Below are 14,361 nucleotides of genomic sequence, written 5' to 3'. Positions count from 1 at the left end.
TTCTTATAGAGGCCACTCTGAATATGAAAGTCTTTGGTGGACCTTTTTCAAACCTTGCAGGAAAAATGTCTTGCTGATTAACTGGAACTGCTTAAATTTTGAGACAGATCACACTAAAATTGAAGCAGTGCAGCTCAAAAAGTATTTTATGAATGTTTTTCAAGCCTTGGAGACACATTGTTTCATTGGCAACCTGCAAGTGAGAAAATTTTGAAACCAATGACACCAGAATTATGCATTTTCAGCACTTACCCATTCAAAAATAAGTAAATATTGTTTGTTTAAGAATATATATTTTAAAAAGAAAAATCAAAAGTCTCTTAAACCAGGGAGGGCAGCTCCCTAGCACCCTCTGTTAACCAGCTGCCATTGGAATTACACCTGGTTTGATTTTCAGACAAAATTTACCCCAAAATTTAGCACCAGTGCTGTGTGGCAGCAAAGGAAGGAAACAGCAGCTGTAGAAAACACTTGGTCTTTTGAATACAGTAACTGTAATCATTTCCAAACTTTTCAGGCATATTTTATGGGTGACAAACTGTAAGTAAGTAGCAGTGCCACCTAATGATTGCAAAAAAGGGCAGTTTCAGACACTGAATCCCATTAGAAGTCAAAAAGATTTTTAACAGATGATTCTTAACCTTTGCAAACACATTTTGACAGTGAAGATCTGCAATTAATCAAATCATGCCAAAACTGAAACCACACCAGAAATATCTAAGAGAAGGGCAGCCTCAGACACTTGATCTTTTCATTATGACAACTCAAAAATGATTGCCATATCTTTTCCATACACAGCAGTGCTTGGTGTACTGTGTGTTGTGACATATTACTCCTGTGATCGTCAATGCGAGATTGAGGGGTAATGTGAGATTCAAAATGAGCAGAGAATGAATTTAGCTTGTCTGGGTGGAAAGGAGACTTGTGGGTTTGATATTGCTTTGTAATCTGTGATGCAACTTCTACATATTCAGTATAGTACTACTGTGGTAATATGGTATATGACTAAACTTTGGATCTGTAGTTGAACTTCTATGACTTCCCTGACCATGACTATGAGTTCATATCTGGATTTTTTGTGTCCAAATTGCCAGGATTGAATTCAGCAGTCCTGGCATTAGGCTGTACCTCTCTATTTACCAATGGTTTTTGGTTAGGGTAGATGTAGGCAGTGATTTTGGGGAACACATTATTAATGCAATTCTTGATGTAGCCAGTAACATGCATAGAAGTTCATGTCGCCCCTTGTAGTATCACGAAAAACCTGCCAGTCTGTGATAGAGAAACAATGGCACAGCACAGAGTCCGATTGGCCAGTTCAGTGCTGCACAGTTCTCAGTGTGGGTTTCTCCTGCTGAAGCTGCTTCTTGTATGTTAGCAGTAGCAGAATGGAGGCATGATGTGATTTGCGGAAGGGAGGAGGAGAGAAGCCATTGTATTTGTCCTGGAAGAAGTATATACAATATCCAGTGTTTTCAATCTCTGTGTTGGATAGCCAATACGTTGCAAAAGGCTGGGCATTGTTTTAAGTTGCAACTCCTCCAACTTTTCATCTGAAAAGTCAACCAGACTCTCAGTTCATCCAACATGTTATCCAGGGATTGAATATTAGCCAAGATAATGCTTTGAAGCGGAGGTTTATTAGTCAATTTAGTCGATAAGTTTCTATCAGTCATAGCTGATCAATGACTGAACAGTATATGTATCTAAAAGCAGAGAACACAGCAATAAATAAAGTCAGAAAAAGAACAACAGGCAGGATATGTTATCCCCCCCCCAACCACTCAGTATGTACTCACCATGGACAACAGTATGCACCCTACAAGCTTAGCCATTTTGGAGATGCTGTGACCCAGAAATCTGACCATAATGACTTGGCCTTGGGCTGCATGATATCACATTGCAATTATATAGTGCATGGGCTGCTAACTGAATTTAAACATAAACATATGCCGAATTTATTTACCCAAAGCTCTTCATTTACATCTGTATAGTACCGAAAAGCTGACATCCAGGAAAATTTTATGCCCATCATCTGAAGCCCTCGTGATTATTGTGCATGTGAAATATAATCATGATTATATCGCAATGTGATATTGTGCAGCCCTAATTTGGCCCTTATCAAATTCACTCCTATTTTTATGCCAGCTAACTTCGTCTGCATTCCAATTACGGGTTTTGAATGTTAAATTACTATCTAATACATCACAGACCTTGACACACACCATTTTTTCGCTTTACCTGGGGGTAATCATGTTTTGGATCATTGGTGTTTGTGTGTTTGTCTGAAAAGCAATTAACCACACTTAGCTAGTCACAATATAATTTCAGCCATCAGACATGAGGAACTTACTTATTCACCAATATTCCTTGTTAATTTGTGGACAAGGAATTGGTATACTCCAAGTGAAAAAGCCAGGAATTAAAAAAATATTAAACATTAAAATAAAAACATTAAAAACATTAAACACGTAAATACAGTTCTTGGTGATTATAGCTAATCCTGTGTATATATTGTAATTAAGAACGTTCTTTTTTTGTTCAGCATCTTTATTGTGCAAATAGAACATAATGCAATTAAGTCTGTTGGACCAGCAGCCATAACACCTGTAGCTTAGACCAGCTACTCCATCTGAAGCCAAGCAGGTTTGTGACTGACCAGTACTTAGATGAGAGACCAACTAGGAAGGCTGGATCGCTGCTGGAATAGGTGTTGTTGTGGCCAACAGGGGAGGCCTTCTTATCTTCTGCGTGGATCCCAATGCCCCAGTGCAATGACACTATGCTGTAAAAATGGTGCAGTCCTTTGCATGAGACATAAAACCGAAGTCCTGACTCTCTGAGGTCATAAAAGATCCCTGGGAATCTTTTGATCCAGGTGGGTGCTGTACAGTGGTAGTGGTTGATGTGGCTCCCCAGTGGTTCTGTAAAGCACTTTGGGTGTATTGAAAAGCGTTCTTTAAATGTAACATTTATTCAATTGTTCATTCAATGTGAAGATTACAGTTTGCACCCATCTCGTATATTACATGATTACCCTGTATTGAAAAATAAAATGCTGTGTCCTGCTTTGCACTAATGTGTCTCATATTTTTCAGACTGCACTATTTAATAAAGATTTTTGCTATTGTAACAACTTTGTTTGTTTGCTAGTATTTAGTTTTGACAAGTTTGGGATCTGGTACATTATACAGATTTTATGTAAACCTCCCTGTGCCTGTAGGCCAGTTTTTTTGCCACTGGAGCTTGTATGTGTACAGCCAAAAACATCTAGATAGCAGTAACATAATCCCAGAAGAAAAATCACAGTGCAATCTGTATATATCTGTATGACATGGCTTTGGAGGGACCACAGACAGTTTTTTTTTTTTAATTTGTGTGCACAATGAATTACATTGTGCTCACAATTAATGTGCCCACAAAATAATAAATTGAGCTTATGGAATCTAAAGAATGTTCAGCCTGCGAAGGCAGTTTTGGACCTTCAGACACAAATACATAAATTTTATCTCAACATTTTAAGAAATGGACATTAAGACACAAATAAATTTAGTCAACCACCTAATTGGTTGGCACATTGGCATGTAAGTGGAATGTATGATAATTCTGAAACTAAACCTATTTATGTGTCACGACAAGGCTCTGCCTTGTATTGTCACCTTATCGTGGTGGAGGGGTTTGCATGCCTCAGTGACCCTGGGGGCTATGTTGTTGGGGGCAATAGCCCCTGGTAGGGCCTCCCAAGGCAAAAAGGTCCCAGGGGAGGGGCCAGACAAAGAGCAATCCAAAAAAGAAAAAAACCTCTATAACAAAGAATTCTATCAAGGCCTCGTTTCCCTTGCCCGGACTAGGGTGGAGCAAGGCCTGGGGGGAGGGGCCCGTTGGCGAGCACCTGGTGGCTGGGGGATTACACTTCTCAGCCTTCCTGGGAAAGTTTATTCTGCAGTACTGGAGAGGAGGGTGAGATTGATATAATCAAATTTCGGATTCAGGAGGAACAATGCGGTTTACGTCCTGGCTGTGGAACACTGGACCAGCTTTATACCCTTGCGAGGGTACTGGAGGGGGGCCTAGGAGTTTGCCTATCCAGTCTACATGTGTTTTGTGGACTTGGAAAATGCTTATGACCAGGTTCCCCGAGGTGCCCTGTCGGGGTCCACTATTGTGGGCGATTCGATCCCTGTATGAACAGAGCAAAAGCTTGGTCCACATTGCCGGTAATAAGTCGGACGTGTTCCCTGTGCAGGTTGGGCTCCACCAGGGCTGCCCTTTGTCACTGGTCCTGTTTATAATATTTATGGACAGGATTTCTAGGCGCAGCCAGGGTGTTGACGGTGTCCGGTTTGGTGGCCTCAGGATTGCCTCACTGCTTTTTGTGGACGATGTCGTCCTGTTGGCTTCATCTGCTGGGGATCTCCAGCGTGCTCTGGGGCGGTTCGCAGCCGAGTGTGAAGCGGCGGGGATGAGGATTAGCACCTCCAAGTCTGAGACCATGGTTCTCAGCCAGAATGGGTGGATTGCCCTCTTCAGGTCAGGGAGGAGGTACTGCCTCAAGTGGAGGAGTTCAAGTATCTTGTTTACGAGTGAGGGTAGGCAAGATCGAGAGCTGAACAGATGAACTGGAGCAGTGTCTGCAGTTTTGCAGGCGCTTAACCAGTTCGAAGTGGCTAAGAAAGAACTGAGCCGGTAAGCGAAGCTCTCAATCTATTGGTCCATCTTCGTCCCTACCCTCATCTATGGTCATGAACTATGGGTAATGACTGAAAGAATGAGATTGCGAACACCGGAGGCCAAAATGAGGTTTCTCCGCAGGATGTCTGGGCTCTGCCTTAGAAATAAGGTAAGAAGTTTGGATATCTGGGAGAGTCTCAGAGTAGAACTGCTGCTTCTCCACGTCGAAAAGAGCCAGTTGTGGTGGTTTGGACGTCTGGTGCGGATGCCTCCTGGGTAGCTACCCGGAGAAGTTTTCCATGCATGTCCTATAGGGAGGAGGCCCCGGGGCAGACCCAGGACACGCTGGAGGGATTATATCTCTCGGTTGGCCTGGGAACACCTCGGCATTCCCCCTGAAGAGCTGGTAGAGGTAGCTGGGGAGAGGGAAGTCTGGGTATCTCTCCTGAAGCTGCTACCCCCATGACCCGAACCCCAGACAAGCAGAAGGTGATGAATGTATGGATGGATGAACTAGGTAAAAACATTTATTGGCTTCCACATTTCCAGTTCATCCATCCATTAATTGTAGAAATTATAGAGGATGTATTTCTATTGATAGACTGAAAGTTGTAGATCTATTTTAAGTGTCCTGTCCTTAGAGAATCTAACATGAATACACAGCACAGATTATGTACTCAAAATGGTGTTACAAGTATTATTTATGGCCTTTTAAATACAGTAAACTGGATTACATTTCCTTGAATGATTTCCATCATGGAGGAAATCATTTCAGCTAAATAGTATTTTTAAATGGTAATGGAAAGTTTTTGACATTTTTTTAAATTTTTTTCAATTAGTTTATGAAGCAACATTGTGTTTACACAATGTTAAAAACTTTCCATTACCATTTACCATTTTGTGTTTTTAGGTGTAGTTTTATATTTTATTTTTTGTCTTCTTTCAGTTTTCAAAAATGTTTTCTTATAGATTAAGTTGTTTAACAATAATTACCCTGGTAGGGCTTAACACCAAAAAACATGCCACATTGTTAGCGGGATTTTAGCAGGCAGAGGCTGTTGGGATTGCTGCATTGAGAGAGTGTTATACACGTGGTGTGTTGCAACGGTTATTTGGGATTGTTTGGCAGTATATTTGCGTGTTTTTTTTTGCTAATATAGTTTACGTGGGTAGCTGTTTTTTTTGGTCGGCGTGAGTGCTTGTCTGTTCTTGTTAATAAACAGGGAGTGTTACCGACAGTGAGTTGGGGATGTGCGTGTCGCCTGAATGGCATTTTGTGTCCGCGTAACTTTGCAGCAAATATCCGCAGGGCAATATCATCTAACATCGGTAATTTGCTCGGTCGCCAGTTGGGGTCGGAGGACAGTTTCCACATTTTTCCTGCTCCGGCAGTAGCCTGCTGTGAGAGGGTTTTTTTTGTGGTTTTTTGGCCTCCCAAAAGCAACTTCGCTTTATTTTAGCTTTCCATAGTTCATTAGTAAGTTATTCTCTGGTAAGTAAAAGTTAATTTAGTTCTTTTAAAAGTTTAATTTCAAAGGTTTTATCTCTCTGACCTTATGGGATAATTAAAAAGCTCCATTTTAACGAATGTGTTTTACTGTACTTGGCACTTTATTGTATTAACTATGCATTAATTAATTCAACTAAAAGTTAAATGCTTTATGTAAATATACTGGTCTGGGAGTAAGGGATGGGGTCATAATGGGATACAGTCATGGTCAAAAGTTTTAAGAATGACACAAATATTAATTTTCACCTGCTGCCTCAGTTTTTATGGTGGCAATTCGCATAGACTGCAGAATGTTATGAAGAGTGATCAGTCTGTCTTTGCCATGAAAGTGAACTTATTCCCAAAAAAACCAATTTCAAATCCATTTTGCCACAAAAGGCAAAAGGATGGTACAGCTGATGTCATTTCAGTGATTCTTTCATTAACATAGAGTGTTGATGAGGACAAGGCTGGAGATCATTCTGTCATGCTGATTGAGTTAGAATAGCAGATTGGATGCTTTAAAAGGCAGGTGGTGCGTGAAATCATTGTTCTTCCTCTGGGTAACCATGGTTACCTGCAAGGAAACATGAGCAGTCATCATTGCTTTACACAAATAGGATTCATAGGCAAGGATATTGCTGCTAGGAAAATTGCACGTAGATCAACCATTTATCGGATTATTAAGAACTTCAAGGAAAGAGGTTCAATTGTTGTGAAGAAGGCTTCAGGGTGCCCAAGACAGTCCAGCAAGTCCAAAGATCTCCTAAAGTAGATTCAGCTGTGGGATTGGGGTATCACCAGTGCAGAGCTTGCACAAGAATGGCATCAGGTAGAGGTGAGTGCATCTTAATGCACAGTGAGGTGAAGACTTTTGGAGGACGGCCTCGTGTAAAGAAGGGCAGCAAAGAAGCCACTTCTCTCCAAGATAAACATCAGACACAGACTGATATTCTACAAAAGGTACACGGATTGGATTGCTGAGGAAGTCATTTTCTCTGATGAATCCCCTTTCCGATTGTTTGGGGCATCTGAAAAAGTGGAGAAGAAAAGTTGAGCGCTGCCATCCGTCTTGTCATGCCAATGGTACAGCATCCTGAGACCATTTGTGTGTGGGGTTGCTTCTCAGCCAAGGGAGTGGGCTCACTAACAGTTTTTCTCAATAACACAGCCATGAATAAAGAATGGTAGCAATACATTCTCTAAAAGCAACTTCTCCCAACCATCCAAGCAGTTTGGTGACGAACAATGCCTTTGTGCTTGACAGTGCCGTGCCATAAGGCAAAAGTGATACCTAAGTGGCTTGAGGGAACAAAACATCGACATTTTGGGTCCATGGCCCAGAAGTTGATTAACAGCATGCCAGGGCAAATTGCAGAGGTCTTGGGAAAGAAGGGCAAACACTGCATATACCATGGGCGTCGCTAGGCCATTTTTAGGGGGGCTTTAGCCCCCCTAACATTTGTACTCAGCCCCCCTAAAAATTCTCCATAAACTTTACTCAAATTGGTGATCGCCCACGTCCCCTTTAAATTTCATATGAAAACGGCGGCAGACTTTGGCTCCGCCCCGTCTTTCAGCGCGGTCTTTAACTGATGCATCACAGACTGCGGCATCACAGAGCGAGGATTAAGCCAAGGTGTGTGTTTTTCGATAAATTGTTATATCTGCATCAGTGCAGTCCTTTTTCATAAATACAGTTTACAAAAATGTCAAAATTTTCGCTGTGTTACGTCATCACACCAGCTGTTTCCTCTAGCGAAAATGAAGCCCTCAATACATACCCTATTAATCTATAGTCTACTTTATAAAACAATGATGCTGTTGCCGTTTTAATTGGATAACCTAACTGTCTATATAAAACATTACACAGTGCATGGCATTAACTGCCATGGAGTTATGCACACAAATGATTAAAAACAGTGACAGACAGCATTCAATGCACTCGTTTTAAATGCATAGCAGTGTGATTTACAGAGATAGAAAAATCCTGTTTTTTTTTTTTTAAATAAATATTGTATTGTATTAAAGAATGTCCCAGATCGTGAAAAACATTTATTAGCCTTAGAGTAGGGTTTTTTGTCACTTTGATTTAGAAAAAGTTACTTTTTTAATGAATAGAAACAAAAAAAGAATGATATAAAAAAGATGTTTTGTTTAATTACATTAAAACAATGTTTGTCTATATTAATGAATTAGAATAAATAGCCTAGTAGATATAAAGTTTTAAGGGGTTGAATGTAGAACCTACTATCTTATTTATGAAGCTAAAATACTATTTCAAGTCAACTTAAATGTAAATAAACTTAATGTAATTGTCAATAAAAGCCTTTGACACTTATGAAATGTTTGTAGTTATACTTCAGTATACCATGCAAACATCTGACAAAAGATCTACAAACACTGAAACAGCAAACTTTGTGAAAAACAATACTTGTGTCATTCTCTAAACTTTTGGTCACGACTAGTTAATTTTCGGGCCAGCTCAGTGTTGTGCTTGCAAGATGTTTGCGCTTCTGGATGCTTGTGTCCAGTCGGACTTCATCTGCGAGTGATGTCAGGTGGACTCACTTATGGTCAAGGTTCGTGACCTTGAAGAGTAACTGGCTCTCCTCCGACCCAACACAGAGTTAGAAGAGATAGTTAATATGCCTTTTAGTGAGATAGTGTGTATGCCACAATAGCGGGGTGGGGGGAGAATGAAGAACAAAGCAGTCAATAAAACTGGGTGACCGTAGCTCATAGACGTAAGAAAGGGCATGCCCACTTTTCAGAGGCAGCATCACCCGAACTGACTGTCAATCTGCTTTCACGTGCTTCCAGCCTTAGACCTGGAAGAGACTGGGGAGGCAGGTAGGCCCTTGGACACCGAAGAGCTTCTGACATTATAGGAATAACAGAAACATGGTTGTGTGACAATGATGGAGAAGAATATACAATGGTATACAATGGAACTTAATCCGTTCAGAACTCATGTTCGAATCCTAAAAAATTTGAGTTCTGATCGAATTTTCCCCATAAGAAATAATGGAAAACCAATTAATTGGTTCCCGCCCCCAAAAAATTACACCTAAATATGTTTTTTTTTTAGCATTTAAACACAAAATGAACTGGATAAAACAAGAAGAGTATGGTAATTTGTAAAGTAAGAAAATAAATGTATCCAAACAATGCGTAAAGTTTAAAAGAAAACCAACGTGTCCTGCCCCGATCGTCTGCTCCTTCCGTGTGCCATGCTCCATTGTTAACCCCGTGTGGAATCTCTGTGTGATCAGCTGTTTCTGCTTGTTGTCATTAGTCCTCTGTATTTAGTCGACGTTTCAGTTTGTTTCCCCAGTCCGGTCATTGTATTGTCCGTTTGCGTTTTACCTTCCTTACCTGTAATTAAATCCCGTATTCCTCGATACCCTGATGTTTACGCCTTTGTCTCCGTTCCGTCCTTGCTCGGCACAACAATATTATTATAATTAAATGTATTAAAGGTTTATTATTAATGATATTAAAATAATTAATAAGAAATTTTTATTTTTAATTATTATATAATTAAAAAACTGTTACTGTCTATCTCTAAATGTATTTTTACTGTCTAAATATATGTATTCAGCTAGTGTAAACATGCACGATGCTAGCACAGCAAACGTGAGGCTGAGACTGAAGTGTTACCCTTTGTTTCCGCTGAGAGATTTGCTGCGTGATTCATTTCCCCGCGCGTAAGTTATCTTCACGGTTCAACTTCTGAGATTCAGATCGAGTTCTAGGTCATTTTTTCACTTTTTAGAAATCTGAGTTCTAATGAGTTAGAGAACTGAGGTACGACTGTAATATGGATGGTTACATATTGTTCCGTAGAGACGGGATAGGCATGAAGGGAGGCGGTGTTGTAGTATATTTAAAAGAAAATTTGCAGCCAAGGGAACTCAATAACAAAAATAAAAGTACAGAAGTTATATGGTTAAAACTAGATGTTAAAGACTAAAATGGCATACTTGTTGGTGCTTGTTACTGAGCACCTAATGTCGTTGCAGTGGAAAGCAGAATGTTATACAATGATATCAGGATTATGAGTAATTAAAATGATGTGGTAGTTATGGGTGATTTTAATTTTCCTGGGATAATGTGGGACATAGTCTCTTGCTCTTCTATAAATGAAGTTAAGATGGTGGAATTAGTACAGGATTGTTTTTTTACTCAATTTGTTAATTCCTCTACCAGGCGAGAAGCCATTCTCGATCTTGTTTTCTCTAATAACCTGGATAGGATTGAAAAATTTGAGGTTTTAGAGCCACTCGACAAGAGTGATCATAACATGGTTAAATTTGGGGTGAATTTTAGTGTCCCAAGAGCCAAAACAAAAATATACAATGTTAAGAAAGCTACATTTTCTGGTAATGAGAATTAGAAACTAGAAACCGTAAACTGGATGGAGTTAAATAACAAAACTGTTGATGAGGCATGGGAAATTTTTAAAAGTACATTATTGCAAGAGCAAGTGGTCTTCATACCTGTTTGCAGAAAAACTAAATCTTGGAAACTGCAACCAAGGTTGTTTACTACGGAAATTAAAAATAAAGTCAGGACGAAAAGGGCTTTGTTCCACAAATGAAAAATAACTAATGATGTCGGAATAAAGCAGGAGTATCTAAGTCTACAGGCTGAGTTAAAAAATAATATTAAACTCACGAAGAGGAAGGTAGAAAGGACGATTGCATTGGAGGCTAAGGATGACATTAAAAGTTCCTTCCAATATTTTAACTCCAAAAGTGCTCCCAAAGCTGGAATCACTAATCTGCAGGATAATAAGGATCTTATAATTGAAAATTAAATTGATACAGTTAATGAGTTTAATGATTGTTTTGCATGGGTATTCACTGTAGAGGACACAAGTAACATACTGAGTCATTACTAATCCAGTGTTGTTTGTGAATGATATATGTTTCACTGAAGCTGATGTGCTACAAAGCCTAGCTAAGCTCAAAATAAATAAATTGCAGGACCCTGATGGCATCTTACCTATACTTTTAAAATAGATGAGGGATATTATTTGCCCAACTTTACTATTTCAGAAATCCCTATCTACTGGTATGGTACCTTCTCATTGGAAACATACAAATATAAGGCCCATATTCAAAAAGGGGATAGAAGTAATCCATCAAACTACAGGTTAATTAGTTTAACTTGCATAAATGGAAAAGTAATGGAAGCTATAATCTAACTGAAAATTTTTGATTACCTGGATTCACATAACATTCTGAGGGATAGCCAACATGGATTTAGGAGAGGCAGGTCCTGTTTGACTAATGTACTTGAAAGTCTTTGAGCAAGCTACAAGAGAAATTGATCTCAAAAAGGCCTACAATGTCATTTACTTAGATTTCCAGAAGGCCTTTGATGTTGTCCCCCACAAACAGGTCCTGCTTAAGTGCAAAGCTGCAGGGATTTTAGAAACTATAGCAGCTTGAATTGAAAACTGATTAACCCTCTGGGGACTAGGGGTAGGGAACACACTTTCAGTGACTGAGGCATGATCACACACTTCTTTCAATATCATAAACTTAATTTGTGCAAATAAATTATTTCTTACATATTTGTCTTGGCATTACACTCATCTTAATTTTAATGTATATTCTAAATATGTCAGATTTATGTGAAGTTTGTAATTTGACATCAAAGTATAGACATGGCAAAATGTAGTTTGGAACACATGCAGAAACATTATAAAAGTACATAGTAAGCAATGGTGCCAGTTTGTTTTGATCCCAGATATCTGATCACCAAAGTCTTGGGTATATGAAGATGACTAAATGGTGTAGTTGCAACATTCAGTTGGATAAATAAGAAAAACCTAACTCATGTCACTATTCCTGGCCTACTCCTATTAAATATGTAGGAGCTCTCGTGTATACATGAGCCATTCACACTTGGCCACATCCCCTCTCCCTTTTATGGTAAATGGACTGCATTTTATATAGCGCTTTTTACTACTCTTATGAGTACCAAAGCGCTTTACAGTTATGCCTCACATTCACCCATCCACACTCACATTCACACACCGGTGGCGGAGGCTGCCATGCAAAGTGCCAACCAGCTCACCGGGAGCAATTTGGGGTTCAGTGTCTTGCTCAAGGACACTTCGATGGAGTCAGGAGGACCCGGGGCTCGAACCTGCAACCCTCCGGTTGCCGAACGGTAGCACTACCTCCTGCACCACCATGCCCTTTATGATGCTAATGGGGATGTATCTGGATTGCCTTTCACCTTTGCATTGTTCATCAAATTACCATGCACATATAATTTGAATACACAGTAATGCGGCTGTTTAGAATGTGAATAGCGATCATCAGGTGAGAGCGGTACTACACGCCCTTGGTGCAGGTAAAACAAAGTAAGGTGACATGGTTTAATTTTTTGCTGATTTAATCTAATTTTAAAAACTTTAATACTTCCAACAATGGACGTTTTGAAGAAAAGACAGGTTACCGATTTAGTCAGCGTTTTTTCCATGTTTATGCAAAAAGATTTCAGCGAGTTATGAACTGAAATACACGAGAAAGATATGTGGCATCACCGACGATGCCCTCGTCCCCAGTGGGTTACGATAGGAAGCAGCGAGTAGTTATTAGAGGCACAATGTCATAGTGGGCCTACATTCATAGTGGGGTAAAGCAGGATTCACTTTTAGGACCAATCCTAATTTACATTAATATCAATATACTGTACAAATGGTTGAATTTGCAGATGACACCAAGGTGGGTGGTATAGCAGATACTGAACTAGCGGAACAGACGCTACAGCGGGATCTTGACTTAATTAGTGACTAGGCTGGTACCTGGCAGATGAAATTTAATGTAGGCAAATGTAAGGTAATTCATGCAGAAATATAAACCACAGATATTTTATGGATTCTGCTGAAACAAAGGTAGCTGATTATGAGAAAGACCTTAGTGTGTATGTTGATGCTTCCATGTCCCACTCTCGTCAGTGTGGGGAAGCAATTAAAAAGGCCAAGAGGATGTTGTGTTACATCTCTAGGTGTATGGAGTTTAAGTCAAGGGAGGTGATGCTAAGATTATACAATTCCTTGGTAAGACCCCACCTAGAATATTGTGTGTAGGTTTGGTCACCTTACATTAAAAAGGACATTGCTGCCTTAGGGTTCAATGTAGGGCTACAAGAATGATTCCTGGTCTTAGACGAATGTCTTATGAGGAGTGGTTAGATGAGCTGAATCTGTTTATCCTTGAGCAAAGGAGACTAAGGGGGGTCATGATCCAGGTATATAAGATTCTAACAGGTCTGGATGCTTCAATTTTAGTTTAGGCCATAGGTGCAACTTCGCAGGAGAACATTTTGAACTGGATTTGAGAAAGCACTTTACACAGCGTATATTTAGAGTATGGGATTGTCTTCCTGTTAGTATAGTGCATGCCTAACACCCTGGGTTCCTTTAAATCAGAGCTAGATAAGATTTTTTATTGACTCTGAGCTATTAATTCAATGGCCTCCTTTCATTTGTAAATTTCTTATGCTCTTATGTAACACAGAGGGATTGTTTTCTGGGTGTTTTCTATGACTGCCTCCCATATTTTCGTAGATGGAAAGTGGAAACCCTAATTACACGTGTTTAGGACACCCGCTTGCATACGTTGTCTGGGATGGGCATATATGGTAGTCCATGTGCTGCATCCTGCCCCCTCCACACTTTGCACAAATATTAAATGCATGTTTTATAAATGATAAAATATCAAATTTATAAAAATTAATTACAAAATGTGGCAGAATATTTCATTATGGGGAATTATTTCATAATTTGTTGCTATATGTTGTATCCTATTACCTTAATATAGTGGTTCCCAAACTTTTTTGGACATCACAAATTTCTGGCGACCCCATAGACATTTTTTTTTATCAATTACCGATACAAGAGCCCTTTTTACTTTGTTCTACTTTATATATAAATTTCTTAAACTAGTAAATACAGATGGAAAAATGTATGAAAAAAAATATTTATTTAGGCTACTACCGACATACATAACGTACTGTTCCACCTCGTTTGTACGTCTTATTTTAAGCGTTTTTGAGGCATTTGCAGTTCAATATGAATATCTTCAAAACAAGTATACACAAGTGGTGAATGCTTAAAATTTTAACACAATTTTTGTCCCATTGGCATCAGCTCAGTTACACTTTCTTGCGACGGCAGC

At 39.4% G+C, this 14,361-nt stretch overlaps 1 protein-coding gene across 7 annotated transcripts in view; it reads left to right on the top strand.

The window, feature by feature from the left end:
* Positions 1–14,361, top strand: part of LOC111841788 (cytochrome b5 reductase 4) — a 109,717-nt gene that overhangs the window by 59,417 nt on the left and 35,939 nt on the right. The window lies entirely within an intron of this gene.

This window comes from Paramormyrops kingsleyae, unplaced genomic scaffold, assembly GCF_048594095.1.
Source record: "Paramormyrops kingsleyae isolate MSU_618 unplaced genomic scaffold, PKINGS_0.4 ups74, whole genome shotgun sequence".
Lineage (NCBI taxonomy): Eukaryota > Metazoa > Chordata > Actinopteri > Osteoglossiformes > Mormyridae > Paramormyrops > Paramormyrops kingsleyae.
The sequence above is the reverse complement of the archived record's forward strand: the minus strand, read 5'-3'. Positions and strand labels throughout refer to the sequence as shown.